Source organism: Gobius niger (assembly GCF_951799975.1).
Source record: "Gobius niger genome assembly, chromosome: 5".
Taxonomy (NCBI): Eukaryota; Metazoa; Chordata; class Actinopteri; order Gobiiformes; family Gobiidae; genus Gobius; species Gobius niger.
This window is the reverse complement of record NC_136856.1, coordinates 32,882,150-32,907,319: the sequence shown is the minus strand read 5'-3', so window position 1 is coordinate 32,907,319 and position 25,170 is coordinate 32,882,150.

Here is a 25,170-nt window from a genome sequence, read left to right as displayed (position 1 = left end):
AATAATAGTAACAATAATAACAGTAATAATGATGATGATGACGATGATGAAGATGATGATGATACAAAGAACAATGTAATAATGATATTGCAAGAAAACACATATAGCATAAAAACATGCATAGAAACAGAATAATCCACATAAAAGTGGGTCGGTGAGTCTTGATGATGAAAAGATCTTACACTAGAGACTCTCCCACAGTGGTTCAGTGAAGCCGTCTGAGATCCCAAGATCACAACTAGCTCCACACATGTTGATCTAATGTGGATATACTTCAGGTATATATGAGAGATCTGTGTGAGGTTTGGACACAGGAAGGGATCCAGAAAATGGCCTCACTGTGGCGGGGAGCCTCTGCGTAAGACTGTAAAGGTTCAATACAAATACAAAGGTCAGTAGTTACATAAATCAAATAAAGATATAAAGTACAGAAAAGAACAGATGAAAAGAGAGGTGGCCACGTCTTACTGAAGAGGCTCTCCCACAGTGGTTCAGTGAAACCTTCTGAGACCCCAAGATGAAGTGATGCTGACTCCTTTCTCTCAGCTCTGAGGCAGATTTCTGCGACCCGCGATGAAGATGGAGGATGGATTGTGGTCCTCAGTTCACGAAGACTATCAAACCTCCACTCAGACCTCAGTGCACTGGGCTGAAGCCAGAGACAGGGCAGTCGTCACAGCTCTGCGCTGCAACACCCCACCCGTGCTGTGAGCATGTGGCAGGGGCAGATGGAGATCTTGGAGGAGGCCTGTGTCGTGCACCTCAGTGTAGAAACTGTTTGGGGCGAGGCTTGTTCGAAGAGCCCTGGGAGTCCCGGCGTCTCTCGCCGAGGTCTCTGGCTTCAGCCCAGTGCACTGAGGTCTGAGTGGAGGGTAGATAGTCTTAGTCTGACCCAAATGAGCTGTGGGTCTCAGTGGCTCCCACTGCCAAAGGTGAAACACGGAATGTGTGATGTCACTGCAACCGGCCAATCAGAGGTCAGAATCTTTTTTCTTTTTTGTTGCCATGGAGATTACTCTGCCTAAATAGAGTTTGGGATGGAATGTTCTGAAGTGATCGTTACCATAGAAACCCACCATGTTTGGGAGAACTAGCAAATCAACGAACCTGGGCTAAAACCAGTATAAAAAGTCTAAAAGTAACCCAGTATTTTACATTTACACTGTGGCATGCTGGGCAGGAAAGTCCGAGTGTTCGACAGTGGCTACAGAACTTTTGGGATGCCAGAAAAAAAAAAAAACTTTTTATTTTTTATTACAGGAACATAAAGTGCTGTGAAACATTGATAAAGTATCAATACCTAGTGAGACGTGCTGTGTTATGTTGCTAAATGAGATATTGTTCCAGCCCTCAGCATTAGCGCCTAAATCTGATCTGTGAATGAGTGAATGGTGCGTTTATTCTGAGTCAGAGCAACAGTGGTGCAGATGGTAGAGCGAGTCGTCTCATGATCGGGAGGTCGGTGGTTCCAATCCCGGCTCGGTGTGTGCAGGTTGTGTCCTTGGGCAAGACACTTGGTACATGGTGGATTTTTGGGGTCTGATCCTGATATGAAAGGGATTGACCGATAGCTGCTATATAGGCCGATATTTTAAGTAATTTAATTTGATGTAGTTTTTAATCTCTCAAATAGCCTATAGGTAAACATTTATTATTATAGTAAAAGTTTCAATCGTAGGAATGTATAAGAATATGTCTAATAGAGGTCGCCCTGATTCTTATCCATTTCAATATTGTAATCGAAATATTCTTTTGAAAGCTTAGAGCAGATTGCTGCTAATTGCACATATTTTTTTAAAAAGGCATTAGCGCTTAAGTTATATTTGCTAACTAAGACGTCAAAAGGCAGCAGTCTACCATTCTCATTTATTTGAGAAATATAAAATATATTTTGTTGTTGCCACACTTTGTTAGAGGACTACCTGCCGCTGTGAGGGCCATATTTTGCCAAATTGGACAAGATGCGAGTACAGCTTTCATGTATCCCAATTTATGGTAGAAGTTTTCAATAATTTGACATGTTAGTCGCATAATAGGATCATCAATATCTGGGGGGTAAGTAAGGGTGGTGCCATAAGGTTAAAGGAAACATATTACAGGAAAATGTCTGGTACCAAGGCCACCTTGATCTCTACGTAAAGTTAGTTTCTTTAAGCTAATCTTGGGTTTTCTGTCCCTCCATAAAAAGGAGCAGAACATTTTTTTTTTTATTCATCAAACCATGACCTGTGTACGTGTAAAGGCACTGAAGAGATTAACGAAATGATTCTTGGGAGAACGTTCCTTTTAAGTATTTCAGCTCTTCCCCACAGTGGGGAAAAAAAGTATTTGGCCAAAATCCAATAGAATGTCTATGTGAAACTGACCAAATACTTTTTTCCCCCACTGTATATAGTATATATATAGTGTCAATATATTTCTGATGTCTTACAATCTACTTGATCAGACAACAGCTCTGGGCCCGAATGCAATAGTGATGGGATTTGGGCTCTTTTTGGTGAACTGGGTCATTCGGATCTTCTCACCGATTACTTTGGAATTGTATTCAGTTACAATGTATGTTATAACATATTCCGTTACATTGTCCAATCACAATACTGTGTTCTGAATGTTAAGAATACTTTCACATTGATTTACTTTATATCTGTATACAAATGTGACATATATATGATGACATATGGATTTCTTTACATTATATGTATGCATGAATACAGTGTGTGCTTACAGTATGGTTATTGCTCCGCATGTTATACACAAAAGCAGTTTGCAAATGCACACCAGAAACCCAGCAGAGATCACTAAACCTTTCTTTGGTCATTTTGATATTTTCCCTCTCGATATCATGAAATATGAAGCTAAAATGTAATGATTGAATGATTGAACTGAAACTTCTGATAAACGACAAACTGATAGAACAAGTGACAGAAGCTAAATGACTTGGCGTTTGCATTGACAGTAAACTGTCTTGGTCCACACAGGTAGAGGCCATTGAAGAAGATCAGCTGTGGTTCGAAAATGCAGAAATTATACTACATCAAACCTAAACAAATTAATTATAAACAGTACAACTCTTTCACAATTGAACTACTGCGAGTTGATTTGGGTTACTGCCAGAAAGAAATATTTCAACAAAGTACATCTTATGCAGAACAAAGCAGCACGACTAGCTCTGCACTGCCCATACAGAACTAGTGTGGATGTCATGCATACCCAACTCAACTGGACAAAGGTGGAAGATAGAGCGAAAGCTGCTCTGCTTGCTGAAACTTGGAAAATACTACAGCATAAGAATCCTAAATGTATCTATGAACAACTCAAACAAAATCAAGTGACACATGGATACACAACAAGACAGGCAACTGCAGGTCGATGTCTGACACCAAGTTCTAAAACCAATTTTCTTCAACAAACTGTAACTTCAGAGCAATGAAGGAATGGAATAAATTGTCAGTTAAGTTGATTAACACAAAAGAAATATTGGCATTTAAGAAACAAATAAAGATGATCTATGAAATAACATGATACATGTCAAAATGATGTCAACATTAGCATCAGTGCTTGTGCTGAATGTACTGATGCTGAAGATTCAGATAATTAGATGTTTCTAATTATGGAATGTTGCGAATACTGTGTTGTAAATATGTTCAGATATGAAACAAAATGAACTGAAGACGGACTTTGTTTTAACAAAGATATTTACAGTCTAATGTTTTGTCAGTATTCAAATTGATTTTAAAAGTTGTGTTGTTGTTGTTTTTTTCAAAAGGACCCCGGGAAGATTAGCTGGCCCCGGGTTACAGCTAATGGGGATTCTAATAAATAGACAAATTGAGTACAATAATGTATCCCCTTGATTTGTGGAAAGGAACGGTGTTCTAAATACTCTCAATGTAAGAGTAATTGTATCTGAATACAGTTACTCAACATAAGTATTTAAAATACGTATTCTAAATACATGTATTCCGTTACTACCCAACAGTGATGGGTTGTTAAATGAGACATTTTGCTGCTCCTATAATCTTTAATCAAGCTTGGAAATGAAAAAGAACAGAAAGTTTCTACTTTAATGCCATAACTTGACGTAAAGTGGTCTTTGTCATCGTTTGTTGTCTTTAGAGGTTAAAACTAGCCGGTAATGCTTTTTATTCATATTGCTTATTTATTTACAGTAAAAATCCCAAATGAGTTTTTCCCAGTGGGGCCCCAGTCCCTCTGCTGCCGGTATCAGCTCCGCCCCTGTGCCGGCTTTGTCTGTGACAGAAGCAGATGAAGAGAGTCTCACCTCGCGAGTGGAGTGGACACAGACTCCAGACACAACAAAGTCAAAACTTTAGCCAGAACTCTTGTTCTTCTGTTTTTGTTGCTTTTATAAGGGGCTGTTGAAGAGGAAATACTGTGTGGAAAAGCCGACTATCTGCCAACAGAGGACAATGAATCAATGCAATTTTAAAGCTGAAGAAAAAAGGAAGGTTTTCAGCTGGGACATGGGTCACTCACAAAAATGTGAGTGACTCAGCCTGTCTACTGCCCCACAAGGGCAGAGTGGACAATGGTGTGACAGAGTAATCTTAACTTGTCAAGATGCAAAGATGAAATGTACAGATGCAGCAGATACAAGGACATCTCCATAGATTAGACGAGTGGATATTCAGAAGGAACAAATGAAGTAATGCTCGCTGAATATAGGTCTGTGAGGTAGTGTAGCGATGAGTGGCCAAAAAGTGGCTTTTAAAGGAAATGTCAGAAGACAAAGTTCATTTTTGCTGCGTGGCAAAGATTTATTTACAGTGATCGGCTCCAGACTTTTAACAGGTCTCCCCTCACCTCCAGCCCTTTTCCCCCAAAAACAGCACACACCTGCCTAAAACAATGGCCAATCAGTTGGGCCATTCCACCTCACTGACAAAATTGCAATAACCCATGACATCTCTTCAGGCCATGGGTCTCACACACAACTGCACAGGCAGTATTAGAAATCTTAACATTACTTAACAAAATAAAACAATAACCGGATAAGCCACACTAACTTAATTACATACAATTCAAAATGGTACAGGCTGATGATGTATTGATGACATCATCAGTGACATCACCACTGGAAACTATAAAAGGAGGAGATGTCTGGGCGGCCCCTCCCCAAACACATCCCAAGTAGAAACAAAGAAACAAAGGTAAGTAACACAAAGAATACACTTAACTTAGATACTTGTGTGTACAGGAGGTTAATATGTGTATACATATAGGGACAAGTGAAGTCACTTCGTCACACTCCCCCCCCCTTACAAATGTCACTCCTCAAAGGACCGGGACAAAAAGTCAGCCACCACATTTTTATGACCAGGCCTATATCGGACCCTGAAACGAAAAGGCTGCAGTGACAAATACCACCTGGTAATTCTTGCATTACTGTCCCTCATCCTGTTCATCCACTGTAACGCCCGGTGGTCCGTTTCCAGCAGAAATTCATCCCCCATCAAATAATATTTCAAGGTATCCAATGCCCATTTCACCGCCAAAGCTTCTTTCTCAACAGTCGAATACCGTGTTTCCCGGGGAAAGAGCTTCCGACTTATATACTGCACGGGTCTTTGGTCAACCCCCTCCCCCTGCAGCAACACAGCCCCGAGCCCCACTCCAGAAGCATCTGTCTGCACAGTAAAGGGACGAGAGAAGTCAGGGCATTGTAACACATGGAATAGCCATCAGCTCTTCAGCCATTGGAGGAGAGATATGCTCAGTTATTCTTGTGCCTTTGATTTTGTCCTGTCGCTTTTGGGTTTTGCTCTTCTTTGGCCCCCGGCTAGAGCTCTCACCCCCGGGTACATCACTTTCTGAAAAGGGTAAGTTCTCCCATTCACCCTCATTCCCTTCTGACTCCAACAGACTTTTTTTTGACCTGCGGTGAAAACACCCAAACTCTCAACCGTAGCAATATTGTCGTTGTCATTGCCCTTTGCTATCAGCTCCCGGAGAATAGGGATGTCCCACCCCAAAATCACCTGGTAGGGAAGTTTAGACATACGCTCAGGGCAACACCTCCGTCAGTGAGTAAACCTGTGGGTGGGGCTGGGTTTAAGCAGACGGTCAGGCCGGTTTGCTGTTTTTTTTTCACCTTGTGGGCCAATGGGCGCTGGCTGCTCTGCTTTATGACCACGACCCTGGGGGCCGCCATTGCTCCGCCATTGCTGTAGTACCTCCATATCGCCACTAGGCCCCCATTGAAAAGCGTTGGAGTTTAGACACCTTAAAAACAACTTTATCGCCTGGTTTCAATGTTTTCAACACTAGACTAGGCTAGATTCCTCCTGAGATAACGCTGGGTTAATCACAATATATGAAACCAGGCTGGTTTTCGTAATATGAATTTTAGAAATCTCGTACTTAATGAGGCTCGGACTGTTAGCATTGGAGACTGTTAGCATTGGAGCAGCGCGAGCTACACGTCACGCAAGGGCCGAGTCTACGGTGAAAATCCCGCCCGTATGACCTTTTTAGGAACATGCTTCGTCAGAGCTGGGGAGGAGGAGTCTGTAAACCCGCCATGAATTCCCCCACGGCCGTGGTCATTCTGGTAAACGGGGAGGAGTGAGCATAAGACGTCCATTATTTTTACAGTCTATGGGTGCGGCTACACTTTCTCCCCTCCGAAATACCAAATAGCCTAAGTAAAAGACAACAGGCTCTCATCGTTCACCCTCTGAAGCCCCGCCTTAACCCAGCACATTTTCCCCAGTTCCCCGGCTTACCAAAAAGCAAAAGCCTCTTGACTGGAGAGTGACGATGTAACGCCTCATTTGAAAGCTAAGGCCTAAGCTCTTTCACCAAACCTATGTCCTTGGTTTAGAGGTTAAAAGACTGACTCGATCATCCATCATTCGAGAGCAATAACGTCTGTGTTAGCACTGTAGAGGTGGACCTTACATCTCTCAGTCACGACATTTACTAGCTTTTTCTGTTCTTTGTGGCAGATATCCTCTTCAGATTGAAAAAACAATGATTATTTTAGACACTAATGACATTGAGTTGTTAGTTGTGATATAAAAAATAACAATTACATTGCGATTTTGATGACAGGAGGGACTTAAGGAGACAGGGAGACGGATCAGTCTCCATAGGTGCAGTGTGCACAGTCCTCCCCCCTTCAGCCCTGCCCTTCCCCTGTGCGGCTGACGGCTCATTGACCTGCTGTTATCAATCCAGTCCTTGCATTGACTCACAGGACGTGCTCTGTTCCTCAGTGTTTCCCTGTGTCTCGACCTTCACAGCCTCCTGCCTCTTCAAACACCCTCCGCAAAGCCACACGTCAAATAAACAAACAAGGCAGCTTTCGTTTTCGACATTGGATACTTTATCTTTGAATTTTTATTACTGTGTGTATCAGTCAAATGCAGACATGTGACTTCTGAATTATCCATATTGAGTGCAGGTCATGTGATCTCAGCACCATTGACATGCGAGATTGACACAGCGTGGCGAGGTTTATTTCCATTGCAATTATCCAGTATGGCGTCTATACCTGAATGTGACATCACTGACATTTAGCTGATTTAATATTGTAGTGTTTGTATCGTAGTTCAAACCTTGTATTCCACTTCATACTTTTGTACATTTATTTTACTTCATATTTACGGCATAAGTGTTTGTTTTGCGAGAGAAGTTGGCCCGTTCCAACATTGACTGTACAATGAAGAAAAATGCAATGTCTGAGACTAAAGAGAAGGACACGAGAAGGACGTTACTTACATGTGTTTACATGGAGGTGACCACCTCAGATATTGTATATATTATTGTTTTGTTAAAGAGACTTGATGCAAGTTTGTATTTTTTATACTCACTACTGCCACCTCAGGTCTTACGCGTAACTGCAGGTTCTATATTAAGCTCGTGCATGACGGCGCTTCGGACCCGAAGTAACACCTTTTTGAGTGACAGCACAGGACTTTAGAGGCAGTTGTGGTGAACAGGTCTGAGCTCATTCTACACATTAGGACACAGGTGGAACATGTAGGGCAGGGGTGTCAAACATACGGATTCGGCCCGCGAGATGATTTAATCCGGCCACTGCCCGGTAGAGCATAAATTCCAGAGTATGTAAAAAAAAAAGTCTCTTGCCCATTCCTGTGCAGAGTTATGATTTTTAAAGAATAACCATAGTGCTCATTCTAGCCACTAGGGGGCACTACATTTAAAAAAAGGAAAAGAGTTCCACACATGTCCAGCAGAGGGCACTGACATAATAAGAGCTCAGGATATGAACAACACATTACATAGCCACGTGGTAAATGGACAGTCTGCCCCAGGGCGGCTGTGGCTTCAATAACAACTTACCACCACTGAGTGTGGAGTTAATGAATAATGACCATGTAGCACTTTGAGGAACTTGTGGCACCGGCTTGTAAAGTGCAATACAAGTGTAAGACGTTGTTATTAATGAAGCTACAGTCAGGTTGGGGCTTTGACCAAATCACAGCTCATTATTATTAGTTGATTGGCAACATTTTCTCTAATATATGCAGCCCGCGACCCGCCGTGGGAGCCCAATTTTGGCCCGCAACCCACAATGAGTTTGACACCCCTGATGTAAGGGGAGGAAAATACTTAATTTTAACATTTTTAAACTCTTTATAGTCCTTTTAAGTTTGTCAGAACACGTGATGATCTATTGTCACGCGATGAAGTAATCAGTCATGGTACATATACAGGTGTGTAGCCACTTTCCCCTCCTGAAATGTTACTCTGTGTGGTGCCAGCAATAAAAAAAGAATGAGAATGCAGATTTGTTTTCATTATTTAAATGTGTTACTTCTAACTCTTGCACACTACTGAGCCAGTTTTGGATCCGGCTCTTGTTTAACTGTCTCTCTTTAGCGCCACATCTTGCTAAGTAGCTCGAAGGCTATTGTGGCGTTGCCGATCCATGCCCAATCCTTCATATCACCAAGTTGATAAAGGAGTCGTCTTCCTCGATAGTTCTAGTGCGTAGATTTAGGGTGTTCTTTTTCTGTCTATGAAGCAGTCCATCATTTTAACTTTTCTTCTGAGGCTGGAAGAAAAAAAAAAGAAAAAAAAAAAAAACATCTGCCGTCTTTGGTGCGGTGGGTTTCATTGTTCGTTTTATTGTGACCATCCTTGTTCATTTATTGCCGGGAGCCATCTGGGCACACACACACAGGTGGGAACGAAGTGTGATGTTAATATTCCAACCGGGCGAGGCAGGGGGCGACCTCTGCTCATGTTTTATTGTGCTCAATTACCACACTCATACCTGTCCTCTCTGCTGGGCCACTCGGCCATTAGCATTACAGGACTTCATCACAAAGTAAGGGCCAACCACAAACCCACAGATGCGATTTAATGCAGCGCTAAATGGCAGGTTAGGCTAATAATGTCAAGGTCACGGGTTCAGTCCCCGCACGGGCGATTTGAAAGACACCTCTGGACGTTAAGGCGGATTCACACCAGCCTTTGTGTCTGTTTGGGGGAGGGAGGGCTGTTGTTTGTCTGCTCGTGGTTTCCTCTCGTCTGCCCTTGTCTCACCCGCTAAGAAAATCTACACTGAAGCGACCGAGCCCGACAGCAGCACAGTGCACGGACGCTTGATGTCATGTCTCTCTGTGAAATGTTTATAACACTGTGAGTTGTCAACGAATGCCCGTTCAAACGCTGTGTGGAGGCAGTCTGTGGGAGCGTGTGAATTGAGTCCCGTCGCCTTTTGATTTCTTTTCCTGTCACGAAGAAGTTCATCCTTTCATCAGGCTAGTTTATGAAACAGTGCACATCAAGCGTGACACTAATGTGCTTGCATCAAAATTAGCGCGAGTGCGACCAGATGGAGCGGTATGGCATTTCTGAAACATATAAAAGGAGAGAGTGCTCCGGACCTTAAGGCACACAGGTTTGTTTATGATTGATACAGGCAGATCCATACTTAGCAAAAGTATCAATTTTATTTACTATATATATCTTGTTTCAATCAATTGTCTTCTGTTTTTTGTTCGTTAAAAAGTTCATTTGGTTCACAGATTCACATTTTCACAGACATTTCAACCATCATTTCTTGTTGGCACAGAGGCGTAGCTTGCGATTAGGCAAGGGTCCCCAACAATCAAGGGCCCCGATGACCGAGCCCATTCTTCATAAGTTTGCAACAAATGCTTGATTTTCACTGTCTTCCTGTTGATCCCCATCATCCTGCATGTTTAGTGAGTCATGGTTCCCTAACGTTAACCTATGATGAGCAGTGGACAGACGTTTTTACTCATGGCTCTGCCAGATTATATTTTTTAATAGTGAAACAGTTTATTGTCACACTCTTCATGACCTAAAGAACCTCAGCCTTCTGTTCTGTGGGAAACCTATGCAGAGAACTGCATTATGGGAGTTGTCAGGTGACCCACTCCTGCCCAAATCTCGTCCTCTCTTCCAATGTGCAGTACACCGAGCGGCCGAGCATCTGGGGGCGACATCGCAGGAACCGTTACCACAGTGTGGACCTAAAGTTTGTGAAGTAAAACTCACAGGAAAATAGTTTTTCCTAGGAGCAGGTGAGTTGTAAAATCGTGTCGCAGAGAAATTGCTTTGAAGCTCATCCGCTTCTCTTTCAAGGTCACAAGTTCTCCTCCTGCGTGCGAGGGGCAGAAAGTTACGTGAATGACAGCAATGAAGGCTTAATGGGGTGGAGTGATTGTTTTTGTGGTCTAAGGTGATGACAAAAGTGTAAATATACAGGTTATATATTGTAAGTCTGTGGTGTGCAGAGGGTTTTTTCCTGACTGCGATCTGAACTGTTGAGCTTGATCTGGCCGGACGATCAAGGCCAGACGAACTGAAAATAGAGTTGATCCGTGTGTTTGTTGAGGTGGAACGTAGGCCCTCAGAGCGGACAGAGAGGATGTGGTACAGGGGTCTCCAACCTTACTTACCTGCTGAGCTACTTTGCATAACAAAATCAAAACTGCTATTTATGCTTCAAGGACACTTGTGTAGCTGTGCGACTTTGGAAGCTGTGATATTTCAACCATTTTTTTCTCTTGTGCTTTGCTTTATTTGATAAGTTGAATGCATAGAAATGTAGAAAGCCCTTGGCAGGCAACCAAGAAAGTCTGGAGAGTGACTGGTTGGAAAACCCTGATGTGGAATGTTTTTCAATAGTTAAAATTGCAATGTATTTGGAGTGGAGCGGGGTGAATACGGAGAATGTGCAATCTGGGCGTTAGGGCACAATTTCCATTCAGATTACATCAAAACAACACGTGTGTTTTTGTCTCTCAACATTTGCTTCCTTTAAGAACGGTGCATAAGCTTCGAGACGTCAGGAAGCACTCCCAAATACAGTGCAGGTACAACTAGGGGTGGGTATTGTTAAGTACTTATTGATACTACTCAATCAATCAATCAATCAAAGTTTATTTATATAGCACCTTACAACAACACAAGGAAGACCAAAGTGCTTCACAGAAAGATAAAACAATATTAAAAAAATCAATCAATCAAATAAGTGCGATCTAAGTCTTAAAAGCTAGTTTGAAAAGACGTGTCTTCAATCTAGACTTAAAGAGGGACAGGTCCGTGAGAACGCGCAGACTGAGTGGAAGCTGTTCCACAGTTTAGGCGCTACAACCCTGAAAGAACGATCGCCCCACTGTTTGTACCGGGACCTGGGCACGTCCAGAACCATTTGATCGGCAGATCGGAGAGCTCTGCTGGGGCGATGTACGGTCAACAACTCAGTTAGATATAACTGAGCGAGACCATGAAGGGCTTTAAAAACAAACATTAACATTTTGAAATCAATCCGAAAACGGACCGGGAGCCAGTGAAGGGAGGAGAGGACGGGAGTGATGTGGCTGTGTCTGGATGAACCGGTGAGAAGACGGGCTGCTGCATTCTGCACTAACTGTAACCGGTGGAGTGACGACTGTGGGAGACCGGAATAGAGAGCGTTGCAGTAGTCCAACCGAGAACTGATGAACGCATGCGTTACCTTCTCGAGGTCTTGCCGCGAGAGAAAGGGTTTAACTTTGGTCAAAAGGCGCAGTTGGAAAAAAAACTGGCTTTGACAACAGCATTTATTTGTTGTTTAAAATTCAGCTCTCGGTCAAAGATGACTCCCAGGTTCCGAACTGCATCGCGAACTGCACCCATAACCCTGGACTGAAATTGAAGGACATCCCCGAAACCTCTAACTAAACCTTCCATCCTCTAAACCTCTAAGAAGGTGTTACATTGCGGTCAGGAAAGAGCTCTTTCCAACGTTTCAAATGATTTTCAATCAGTACTTTTAACTTTGAGATGGTTGTAATTGAAAGAAGTGGAGCAAATGCAATCTGTACAATGTCTATCAGCTCCAGTATCAGTTGACCCTCTTCAGTTACATCCAAGCTTGGCAAAATAAATGGCAGAACCCCTAACATCACAAGCATTTGACCGGATGACTGTTTCAGCTTGTTGTCATTGGACATTAATGTGTTAACAGATATTGGTGTTGGTCGATCTCTAACGTCTAGAGGGGAGTAGGGAAAACCAAGTATACCGGAATTCACAGAGTCCAGATCCACCTGTCCTGATTGAATGAGATTATTCAAAACACATTTTACTTCAAGTGGGGCGATGCCCTCCAGGATCACATGCATAATGTCCTGTGGTGTTTGTTGGATGATATCAAAATAGGGAAATTCCACTAGCTTACTCCTTCTGTTAATTCCATATGTTGTTTTTAGACTGTTTGCGAAGCAGGTCTGTTTGTGCCTTTTCAATCTCATCACATTGTCTCACATGCCTCTCCAAAGATCTTTTAGGAAATGCATCCTCACAGACCCCCCCTCTTTAAAACCTGCCATTTCATGCTGTGCAAGTGTATCTCCACAGAGAGAGACCATCGCACCATATACTGTTTTCTTTCCATTAGCTGTGTGAATTTCAACACCATTGTGCAACTTGTCCAAGTCCTCCTTAATTCTGTTCAATATGTTTGTTTATTGAAGCACAGGACCCGAGTGGATTGCAAATCTCTATTTCATCAGTGTACAGAATGATCTGTAGTGCATCTGGTTTGGTAGAAAATATGGGGTGTGACTTCAAAAGCTCACCATCAATAATGTCATTTACAAATCCTTCATTGCACTTTTTAGGGCCCACCTCAACAATTGACCAAATCCGGGGATGTGAAAGAAACTGCTCCAGACTTTCATCTAACGGCACATAGTAAAACACTTTGCTCTTGATAGCGTAGCCTGCACCTTTTTTTTCCAGGATTTGACCAACAGGAATTTCCTTTGCTTCCAAAGAATCAAATTGTTTCTTCATGATACTGTCCTGTCGAAAGGTTGTTGCTACCTCAGCAAATGGATCAACAAACCGGTCAAATACATCCAGGTAAGGATGATTTATCTGCTGTTACTCACATACACAAAGGCCTAAAATGATTATGATGTATTCTTATTGTTTAAACAGTAAAGAATGCACTTGCTGTCCTGAAAGTACTGCCTCAGATGTTCCCTTCGCATGTAGCTCTGCCCAAGAGGTTGGGACACCCAAATGATGCTTTGTTTCACATTTTGACGGTAAGAATATTATATATATACTAGCTGAGACCCGGCCTTTGGCCGGGCCTCGCTAGTCTCCACATTTGATATTCTGAGATTGTGAGTGATTACAAAGAAATGTCCAACCCGTCACACAGTTTAGCTGTAGACCAGTGTTTCCCAACCCATTCCAAAAACTGTGGCCACTACAAATGTGTAAAATAATGAATGCAAAAAATAATGTCAAACAAACTGCAATTGGAGTGTTTGATGCACCCGTGCTCCTTTCTTATAAACTACATCGACAATATTTTCGCTAAACTCAGGGAATAGAATTCAAGAGACAGTGGAATAATTATGGATAAATATTAGGGGTTCAGCTCTAATGCTCCGTCCACACCAAACTCGATTTGGGCGTCAAAAACGCGCGTCACGCCCGTTGTTGGACGCCTGTGCTCATTCAAGTCAGACGCTCGTTACCAAGCGTCAAGACGCTCTCGACGCGCGTCAAGAGCGTCGTCGTGGACCGCGTTGGGAGCCGTTATCAGTTATCAGTTATCAACATGGATGACATAGAGAGAGTGGCTTGGCTTTTATTGCTTCATAAAGCCAGACAACGTCGTCTACGGGCTCGTCGGCGCCGTGTCTGGATTCATGAGATCGTCCGAAGGCGTTCTCAGTTTGGCGAGTTTCACCATTTGCTCCAGGAGCTGCGCTCGGACGAGAGTCGCTTTCAACGGTACTTCCGCCGCTTTTAATCCTGGTGTTTAGATAAAGAAGCACTGATGTGTCTTTCTGTAGCTCCGGTTCACAAAGAAGCTACGTCCGTGACTTGCGACTTGTTGACATCTGTGGGGCTGGCGTAGAATCTGCCCCGGTGGCTTAGCTACAACGTACGTCACTACGGGGAGAAAGCTCCTGATTGGTCGACGCTCGCGAATTTCGCCAAAAAGTTCAACATTTCCCAACTCGAGCGTCGGCCGCGCTCGACGCCCTGGAGGCGCGTCAAACGCTCACCAAGCGCGAAAAACCTCAAAACGCGCCGCGGAGGAGGCGCGTGACGCGCTGCGGGACATCTTGACGCCCCCCGGAGGCGCGTCCTCCATGTATTTTAAATGTAAACCTGACGCTTTGGAGGCGCCAAAACGAGTTTGGTGTGGACGGAGCATAACGGTTTGGGTCACGGTGCAGGACCCGTGGTTTGGTGCATCACGGTAGTGTACAATAAAAAAAATAATGAGTAGGTTTTGAACTGAAATAGCCTAATGATCGTAGTTAGACAGTATTTATAACCTTACAATAAAAGTGGCAATGCGTTCAAAGCTGCTGTAGAATAAAATGTACCTCTGGGCTCACAATACGTGAAAGCAAAATAGAAAACAAATGGTACAGCAGCAAAGTAAAAAAAAAGGAAAAAACTACGCAGTGCAGGCCATGCGCTCGTTAAGTAGTAGTTTCATTTTCGCTTTTACGCACACGGAGGATAAATCAGTCGGAGCAGCGCGTTTGATTAGAGGCTCGTGTTTGAGCAGGTTTTGGGCAATGTTTAGCGTGTACTGTTTTTTCGGAGACAAAGCTTTGGAGACATATATGGGCAGGATTGGATGTTACGCATTTGTCTGCGTCTCTAACATTACGCAGCCCTGGATGTAAAATGAACCACAGCCTCGGTCACTGCAGGAGAGACTTAAACAAAGACACGCAGATGTGTTTTGGAGGATGTAACTGTACCTGTGCGGAGCGTCTGCAGGTTAGCGGTGAGTGACAATGACACACATCGCCCTGGTTGGATGCGCGCGCACACATACACGCGCGCGTGCACACACACATACGCACACACCGCCCTGTTTGGATGCGCGCACACGCACGGCAGCACCAACCACGCACACACTCAGTACTGTCGCCAGGCTTCCTGGTGTTCCCAAACGGTCTCCCATCCCAGTCCTAACCAGGCCCGTCCCTGCTTAGCTTCAAAGTCGGTATGGGAAATAAACATGGCGGCGGCCATTGAGATAGCGTTTTCTATAATAGATTTTGTTATGTTTACATTCTGTCTTTTTTGTTTGTTTACTTTTTGTTTGTTTACTTTGTTCAAACTTATGTATTTGGGTGAAGATTTAATTACTGGTTTGTTTTAGTCAGCAGAGGACCCCAACACTTACCTTCAATCAAGACCCTTGGTCAGCCCTGTGGTGATTGTCTGTGAGACAAACTGCATCCTGACCATTGGAATGGTTCCTCTGCTTACTTTCCCCAAAGAAGACCCCAGTGAAAGTGTGATGTTTCTCCTTGGCTGTTATTACACCTTTCACCTCACATACCTCAAATGCATTGATACCCTCCTGTCTGTGCTACAGACGGAGGTTTTGTTAGATGCCATCCATGAGAAGGACATGACTACTTCCTACAAAAAAGCTATGGCTGAATGGAGAAAGTTTCATGAATAAGACCATTCAAACATCAGTTTTAGTTTAAGTAGTTCAGCAGCATTAAGTCCCTCCTAAAATGTGGCTCCTGTTCAATTAGGGCTGGTTGATTTTGGAAAAAAAAGTAATCATTATTATTTTCCCCATATTGATCAATCTCAATTTTTGCTCCTGTTTTGTTTTTTCATAATAAATTCAATAAATCTAGCTGATTCCTAAAATTAGATACATCTTCATCAAGTCTCCTTTTACGCACAAAGGTCTTCCGTTGTATTGTCCAAACTCCCAAACTGTAAAGGTACTGTTTGTACCAAAGAAATGTCTGTAAACCTGCCGGTTATAAAGTCCCATGACGATTATTGAGATTGACCAAAGTAGAGATTGAAACTTCGATTAAATTTCGATTAATTGCCCAGCCTTATGTTCAATGATGTTAAACTAGAGTCATGTGTGAGAGATTGGCTATTGGTTCGTGCTGTGGTTTGTGGTCTTGAAAATGATTTTGCACAATAAAAGAGTTGAAAGATATATCTCAAATGTTCTTTGTTTTATTATAAAACTCTTGTTTTAAGGTTTTTAGTCTTAAATAAAATTCTGATTTTAAGCATTTATTTTCTTGTAAAAAATTACATTTAAGTGAAATGTGCTTCTTTTTAGAATAGCTGTGCCTATTTCAAGTTCTATTTAGTAAGCTATTTTTTTTCTTATTTATAGTAATCAATTCTAAATAGGCCAAAAATAAGTGAAGATTTCTGATATTAAGAAAATTGTTCTAAACATTATAGCTTGAAAAAAGACAATATTGCTTATTTTTGGTCTAAATATACTAATTTCAAGATCGCTGTGGATCATACAGGGCTAGTATTATTTTCTTATTTTTGAAAATCTTACCAAGTAAAATTTTCTTGTTCTGTTGGCAGATAATTTTGCTTATTTTAAGTGATACTTTTCTTTTTTTAGCATATTTTTTTCTCATTTTTTTAAGTGGACTTTTTGCAGTGATACCGTAATGTGGTTCGGATTGATGTTAGGCTAGATTGGAAGACTATGTCCCGCTCTCGGAGGTAGTGGCCCAATAAGTAACGTGAGACATAGGGTTCTTTTGGTGATGGTACCATATATGTATTGGTAGTGACTGACTCTGAGCCACACACACAACAAGCCGCACGCTGGTTGTAGCTCGCGCATAGAGTTTGTTCAGTTCATTTATGTTGCTGCGATTAGAAGAGTTCAGTTGTGCAGCAAGAGTTTACTGTAGTCCAAAACTCAGGTGTGTGCGTGGAGTGAGAGGGTGGGGTGAACAGCCTCCTACCCGAACTGGGAGATGTAGAGGTTCTTCCGCTCCAAGGCTAGGAACATTAGCTTGCCATCGGATCCTTGGTTACCACAGCAGGTAAACCAGGCCAAGACCCGTTATATTTCCGGCACGAAGCGATCAACCGGAACCTACTCCCGGGGTAGACGAGGACTGTAGCAGCTGCTCGTTGTGCGTCCCACACCCTACTGAATGGGAACAGCCCCAACAGCTTGTAAGGAGTGCTACCGCTACGCAATTGGTTTGCTGCAGTCACGTGACAGGCGTAAGGTCATGACCCGAGTGACGCAAGACGCTCCTACAGACTAGATATTACTTATTCATTAATAACCAGGCGTTTTTTACCCGGGTTACAAGTACTTAGCATGGGGGGGGGGGGGGGGTATTACAAAACTAGACACTCTAATACACCTTATGTGTGATTTTGGGAGCTTTGTGATGAACAAAACTGAAATAAATGACGATTACAGAACTTGGACATTTAATATGGGCATTTAGACTCATTTGTGGAAGAATCAACACCAGCCGCCACATATTGCTGCCGGTGTCTGCGCATAGTCGTGGTGTCCAGCGCTTCCACGGGGGCTGCTGCATCTGTCCCCCGGCCGCCTCTCACTCAGCCCCGGATCTGACTTCTATTGAAGCGGGAGCTGCTGCCCCGTCCTCCTGGTGCCTCCCACTAAACCCCGGAACCCTGCTCTTCAGCGCTCTGTCCATCAGTCTCATTGCTTTCTTTCTGCTCCTAGACTTTATTTGACTAATATCTTTGAGCGGAGACAGAAGATACGCACAGATCTCTGATGACACAGCTAAAAAAAACAATTACTATTTCAGTTCTCTTCATATTCCCCAAAGCCTGTATTGGTGTAGAATGAAAACAAATGTGTAAATGTAATGTATCTGATTTATTTTCTGTTTGGTTCATACTAACCCCCACCTGAACCCAGCACATTTTCTCCAGTGTGTCTTCACCCAAATCTAAAAGGCTCAAATTTCATAAAACACACGATATCTCCGTTTCTGGGAAAAAAGTAGCCTCTGTTTAGCTTAGTGTTTCTCTGGAACCGAGGCACGCAGAATTAAACTGCTTTCACCTACGGAGAGCTTAGATTCCCTCCTTTCCAACGAGCCACACCATGTGTCCATGTAACATAGAATATACTGTGGTGCCACAAATATCATGAAAAATGGTCTGGATTGTTGGCACTCTACAGCTAAACTGCAAAAACAGCGCAGCACTGAATGTGTTAATATGTGAAATATGAATGGACCATGACGACCAATCAAACTGCAGCATGTCACTTGTACTGATGAGCTGGGTCGCCCTAAATAGACTATTTTTGTAGCCGCCTATTAAATTATACGAGACAGCCTGGCCATCTTGTTTAATGTTGGTTCATCTTTATAAATTAATCCCCCCTAGAGATAAGGCATGCCTCTGGTGGTATTCTACAGGTTACCATGGCAACTGCTATGCATCCTTAATACGTTTCTAGCGTCTGTCTCTTATTGGATTGTTAATCGGCGTCTAATTAATTACGGTCCTCTCATTGGACTCCTTAATGAGCGCTCAGAGGTATGGTGGCACTTGCTTTGTAGTGGGAATATATTTTGAGGACAGTGATATGATTTATAAGAGAACATGATTACAATGCAACCACCAAAGTACTGCGCCATTTCAGTTATCTAAGTGGATTTAGACAAACCCATTGTCTCCTGCGCTTTTAGATCAGCCCTAATTCACTGTCTTACAAGCGCCGGGGAATCGGGCTCAAGTCCACACGTATTTTAATTTGGTAATAAAAAAAGATAAGAGCGTGCCAGTGGAACGGATAAAGTACTTACGAATATTCATTTTTCTGTTCTAAACTAAAATGGCGTCTATGGCAGGAGTTTTGGATCTAAGGAAAGCCAAAAAACGCGTATCTGTAAAGAGCAGCAACCGATTTTGGATCATGTGTTTTCCTTTTTGAGTGTGTAAACTGATCTGCCTGTGGTCTTTTTACTCTTCACATTTACAAATGCAGAAATGCAGTGTAACCAGGCCTGCCTTGCTTGTTTTCCCAAGCTCTGACAGATTGGACATTCACGAGGCGGGATGACAACATCAAGCTTCGGAGAATGAGCAAGAAAATGTTTGCAGATCGAAACTCAATTTGCAAGGTCATTCATATTTCTTCTTAAGTGCCACTTGTATGTGACTTCCTGTCTGAATGGAATACATCTTGAATGTTGAGTAGTTTTGAACTAGGAGACATTTTAAAAATAAAGCACTTACTTTTGAAGTACAACGAAATTGTGTAGATCAGGTGTCGGGTTAGTCCTGAGCCACAGCAACTCTGCATGCCGCCACTGTGCCCAATCTGACCAGCATGTTTTTAGAGATTGGGGGAACCAGAGTACTGCTTTCAGTGATCCTCTGAAACGATGCACCGCCTCCTGGGTTCGTCCCTGTTTCAGAGCGTGGTGTCCTGCACTGGTCAGCTCCACCTCCTCTTCCTCCTGCACAGCTCCCTCCACTCCTGCCGCCTCCTCTCGCTCCTTCTCATCTTCATCTTTGTCCTCCTCCTTCTCCCCCGCCTCTGACACCATTCTTCAGCTGAGGTTCGCCTGTGAAACTCCGCCTTACAATTGATCCTGGACTCTGACTCTAAAAAACACAACAGTCTTTCATCACCTTCTGGGAAGAGCATCGCTAAAAGAAAAAGGAGGATAGAGGCTTGTGTGGCTTAGCTGCGAGTCTTGCCCGGATACCTCCATGTTTGTCCCTTTTTCGTTTTTTGTAGCACCCCTTGTGTTGCCTCCACTGTGCTGCAGGTGTGGGGGCTTTTGGTGCCTCTTCAGTGTTTCAGAAGAAGAATATGTTGGTCTCAAGTGTCTTTAGCTCATAAGCTAGCTTTGTTTACTTTTTAAGGACTTGGGTCATAGGGTCATAGGGCTGCTTGACACCAGTACATTTGCCCTTGGTCTGTGTCGGTGAGGATGATTATCTGCCAATGGAACAAGTGTATTTTTTCTATTTTAAGTGCAAAACTACTCATTTCATTGACAGATGTCGATTTTCCAAGTCAAAATTGCAAATAAATATTTCCGGTCATTATAAATGGTCAGTATACGGTCTCTCTGCAGAGAGCGGCCAGGGTCCCCTTCTTAAGCCTGCCGGTCAATCACTTGACCATTTCCCAGCCGTGCTGCTACCCTCCACCGCCCCTCCTCCGCCAGTGTCCGGGCTCTGGGGGAAGATTCTGGCCATCATCCATCGATGCCATGTCTTCCATATCGTTAATCCAATCTTCCACCGGGGTCCGAGCCCCAGTCAAGTTTTGTGTTCAATAAAACCTCTCTAACGCAGTCTGTCTTTGTGAGTCTCTTCAGGTTGAAATGCAATTTGCAGGAAAATGCAAAATAAGCCGCCGCGCCAAGATTTGCTGTTTGTTTACGCATCGCCATGACTATATTGTGGCCCTCTGAGAAACCTGAAAATCGCAATACAAGTGTAAGCCATTATAATTATTCATGAGTAATTTACAACAAAAAGTAAAGCAACACATACAAAAAAGTCTTGTTCAAGAAAATGCTTGTTCTATGTTATTTTAACAAAGTCCAAAATCTACTCAAAATCAGCATATATTCTTGTAAGTCGAGCACAGGTCAGTCAGCTTCTTATTAAGACAATGTTTTTTTTCTCATGAACTCATTCATCCATTTGATTCCACTTGTCCTTTGCCGGGTCAAATCACATTGCACCAGCCCCTTATGGCTCCTCCTGCAGGTGGTGGGTCCACAGAAGAACGGCCTCACGATTCTAACCGGGCCTGTTGGTCTCTCATAAGGGGCTTCTGAACCGCTCTTTGTCTGACCCGTCACCTAGGACCTGTTTGCCATGGGAGACCCTACCAGGGGCACGAAGTCCCCGACAACAGAGCTCCCAAGATCATTCGGGCGCTCAAACCCCTCCACCACGTTAAGGTGGCGGTTCTAGGAGGGGTTCTCATGAACTCAGACAAACTTTATTTAGCAATTGCACATGTTGTCCTTCCGCGCTCCTGTTGAAGTACAAGCACAAGATCGGGGAAGGAAAACCTGTCATTTGAAGCGCACCAAGGGTTAGGTGTAATGAACGCAACCTAATTTCTAAAGATCAGATAATAACCGTGTTTAGGACTGGGTCAAAGAAAAGATAAAGCAAAGGTAAAACTAAACGCCTAAGTCTGACTAACAAGAAGCAGCTTGACTAGATTTCCCTTCACCTGATTGAAGGGGACTTTTTTTTTTTAGTAAACAAGAACAGACAAAAGCAAGCGTTGAATACCTGTGTGGGAGGGAGGTCGATCTCCGTAATCCGCTGGTGTTATTTCTGAAAGCACACCATGTTCCCGCGGCCCTTCAGAAGTCTGGTACAGTCAGACAGAGACACAGATGGGGACTGGTGGGCCTTTAGTCACACAATCACAGGAACTCTGCCGCGCACAAAGCAACAAGGGGGAAGATGAAAGTGTGTGCGAGCCCAAGCCTTCTGCAAACTCTTCCAGCGTCCCCGAGCTTAATTGCAGACTTGTACAGATTTTCGACGCTTGAAACCAAAAAACACCCAACAAATTCCTCAACGCCAGACATCTTGATTGATCGGTGAAAGGCAAGACAAGTTTGATTTTTGGGGGGGCACGTAACTATTCATTATTACCTGCCAACATGTTCAAATCCAATTTTGGTTTCCATGTCGTCAGGCTCCTAGCATAACTGCTTTAGATATTTCTGAAAGAAAGAGGAAGATTTATATATTTGTCTCATTGTCCACATGTTGCTGCAACTTTATGTGTAACTTACTATGACGTGAAGTGACCTCCCTCTCTCCTGGTGCAGCTGAATTGTTTGCCTTTTTCAGTGAATTGTTTGTCTTTTTCAGTGAACCACGTTGTTTTTCTGGATACTTTTGTACGTCTTTACCGTGTTTTTGTGGAGGTTTGGTGGATTTGTTTACTTTGAGAGTCCAAAATGGTCCTGAAGAAAGCAGCTTTTTGAAGGTAAACAAACTGCTAGCTTATCAGCTAAACCCATTTGAGATCTACAAACATCTTCTTCTGAGACACTGAACAGTGAAGAGGCACCAAGAGCCCCCACACCTGCAGCACGGAGGAGGCGTCACAAGAGGAGCTACAGGAAACAACAAAAGGGACTAACGAGGAGATGGTGATAGCCTGTGGAGGGAGCTGTGCAGGAGGAAGAGGAAGGACGAGGTGGAGCTGACCAGTGCAGGACACCACGCTCTGAGACGGGGACAAGCCCAGGAGGCGGTGCACCGTTTCAGATGATCAGAGGAGACAGAGGGCAGCTACAGTTTCTCCATCCTCCAAGGTCATGCGGGTGGAGTGGCTGAAGAACAACGAGATCATCGACCCGGCCGAGGACAGGAACTTCTACATCACCGTGGACACAACCTGATCATCAAGCAGGCGCGTCTGTCCCACACGGCCAACTACACCTGTGTGGCCAAGAACATCGTGGCCAAGCGCAAGAGCTCCACCGCCGTGGTCATCGTCTACGGATTTCCCATCAACCAGTGCTCCTCCTGTGACCAAAACAGTGAAGACACAACGATCTTTCACCAAAGAAAAAAAAGAGTGGTGCGCACTGAATGGGTGCTGCTGCCGGATGCTCTCTCATCGAATGCAATTTCTCCATCTGTGAGATCAATAAAGTATCATCTTATCTCTTATATATACATGCCTTACCAAGCACCTCACAAAGCCTGCACTGGAGAACTATTGTGGACGTTAGCTACAGCTGTTGAGCTACAGGCCGTACAAACCTCTCCAAGAGAAAGAGCCACACTCATAGTCGTGGACACAATGTGTGACAGAGGTCAGAGCTGAGCTGTGACTGTTTCCCTCAGAGCCGCACATGTGTTTATTGTGTTGAGCAAGGCCATGGGAACCCAGAGTGCTGATGGTGCTACAGCACCCCCTGGTGGATAATTTACACATTACTGGCAATATTGATAAATAGGAAATAAGCATAGAAATATCAATTTTGTGGGCAATCTTGTCTCTAGCCAAAATATCTACCCGTGGCTCTGGTGTTGAGGCTAAATGCTAACAGTAGAATGTAGTGATAGGCGAGTGAAGCCTTGTAACACTTTGAGGCTTTCTCAGCAAAAAAGTGTACACTTCGAAGTCTCTGAGCTGTTTCATTCTGTTTGAACACAGACCTCTTGTGGACAAACTTTATTATAGTGACTTCTCATGAACACGACTGAAGCACCAACATAATCACGTGGAAGACAAGTTTCAAACAGACCCGTGACAGTTTTATTATTTGTAGCCTGATATTGATGTTTGAATGATCAAATCAATCATAGGCCGTTAAATTGGCACTATTTGCTCCTTACGTTTCCCTCGCCTGATCAGCTCCACGCCTGCTTTTGTATTCCTTCAAAAGCAGGACTTTGTAAAGAATAAGAAAATATATATACAAAATATTCTGGCTGGCCCACAGCCACTTTCGCCGCATGAACGCAGTTTCATGGAAAATGGGGTAACTACAGCACATTTATTTATCGCTAATGATTTACATCACTATATGGACAAGAAAACATCCGTTGTTTAGCGCGCACAGTGAGACGCTCTGAGCAGATGACCTGCTTTGAGACACAATATAAAATGAAGCAGTTTTCGAGACAGTCACGTGACCAGATGTTACTGAAAGAGGCTCTGACGCAGTGTTTCGAAGCATCTGCTTCAGGAAGAGCGATATAGGCTCTGGAGCGTGTCACTGTCTCTTGAGCAGCTTAAACACTGACTTAGACTGAGGCTTTCTGACACGACAAACTGTAACATTGACAGTGAAAGGCTTCCTCTTGGATGTGTTCATTTAACCTGAGGAGAGGAAGCAGATCTTTGGTAAATCCTGCTGTAGCTGGATTGACAGATCTGCTACGTCTGTGCCTTAAACATAACCATATGCTGTTATCTGAGAGGAAGGCTCTTGAGGCGTCTTCTGTACTTGTAGTTGACATGTAGGACGTTTCTCCTCTCATCCAAAAGGCTTTGTCAGCGACAGGACGGTTTCCAGAACACACGCAAACTAGATAAAGACCACTGGGAGGGGCTAGCTTGGCTAAGTCCCTCCCCTTTAATAAAGGCTACTCTCAACCTGTGGGTAGACACTTTCTATATCAAATAACTCCTTTTATGCATAAAAACAGGCAAAGGTTTTGTAAGGTCTCACATGAGCCTGTATATATCTGCCGTCTTTAGCCGCGACTGTCTCCCAGAAAGGAAATGACCATATTTGGATTGCAGCGTCATCTCGGTCACCTTTCGTGTTACACACAGGTACTAAATGTGTACATTTTTGTGAATTAAGAAGCATGGGGGAACGCAACAAATAAGTATTATAAAAGGCAAGTTTGGCCTTGATTCATACTCCAACAATAAAGCTAAGATTTACAGAGAGAAAACAAGCAAAATCTCAAAATTGACCACAGCGTGAAAAAAAACAACAATGTTTTCATCTGTCCTATTTCTGTGGACGGCAAAATGCACTGATGCACATCACCTCGTGACCGTCTCAATGGTTATCAGTTGGAATGGTGAGTACAGAGACCTAATGCTGCCGGGCATCACGGAGACATAGGGCCTCAGATAGAATTGATCTGGCTGACTTTCAGATTGAATAAAGAGCACACGTCCACAGTGGTTACTAAGAATAGCCACACAATAGCTGTCAACTTTGAAATTCCAATGCAATTCAGATAATTGAAAAATATTACACTTACTGTTATTGTTACTCCACCATATTTTCATGCAATGACAAGCTGCCATCGGCTGACAGTTCATCTGCAGCTTGTTATTCTCAATTCGAATAAATGAATGTGCCATCTGCACGTGACTGACACGCTAAAGTG